This window comes from Primulina tabacum, unplaced genomic scaffold (assembly GCF_025594145.1).
Source record: "Primulina tabacum isolate GXHZ01 unplaced genomic scaffold, ASM2559414v2 Contig1143, whole genome shotgun sequence".
NCBI classification, from domain to species: Eukaryota; Viridiplantae; Streptophyta; class Magnoliopsida; order Lamiales; family Gesneriaceae; genus Primulina; species Primulina tabacum.
The window spans coordinates 1-433 of NW_027460122.1; the positions used below are offsets into that span (position 1 = coordinate 1).

At 33.3% G+C, this 433-nt stretch overlaps 1 non-coding gene across 1 annotated transcript; it reads left to right on the plus strand.

The window, feature by feature from the left end:
• Positions 1-6: 6 nt before the first annotated feature.
• TRNAS-GCU (transfer RNA serine (anticodon GCU)) lies at positions 7-94 on the plus strand. The gene has a single exon. It is a non-coding gene; the product is annotated as a tRNA-Ser (tRNA).
• The last annotated feature ends 339 nt before the right edge of the window (positions 95-433 follow it).

A 433-nucleotide genomic window follows, 5' to 3' on the forward strand; every position in this document is an offset into this window, starting at 1 on the left:
TCATTGGGAGAGATGGCTGAGTGGACTAAAGCGTCGGATTGCTAATCCGTTGTATGAGTTATTCGTACCGAGGGTTCGAATCCCTCTCTTTCCGTTTCCGTTGATGACTTGATTGATTTTTTCAAATTTTTCAAATCTTAGTTAAACGTGTAGAATATAGATAAAATCCTAAGAAGATTTGAAAATTAATCAAAGAAAACCCTTAGGATCTTATTCTTCACGTCCAGGATTACGTCCCGGATCATTAGATAGGAATCCAAAGATAAAGAGAGAAACAAAAAATATCACTACGGTATAAACGAAGAGTTTCAGAGTAAGCATTACACAATCTCCAAATGATTTTTTGGAAAAAAAAAAGAGAATAGATCTTCCATTTTTCTACCACATATCCTATTTTGACACCTCTTTTTTTTTTTCTAGAAATAGAAATTAA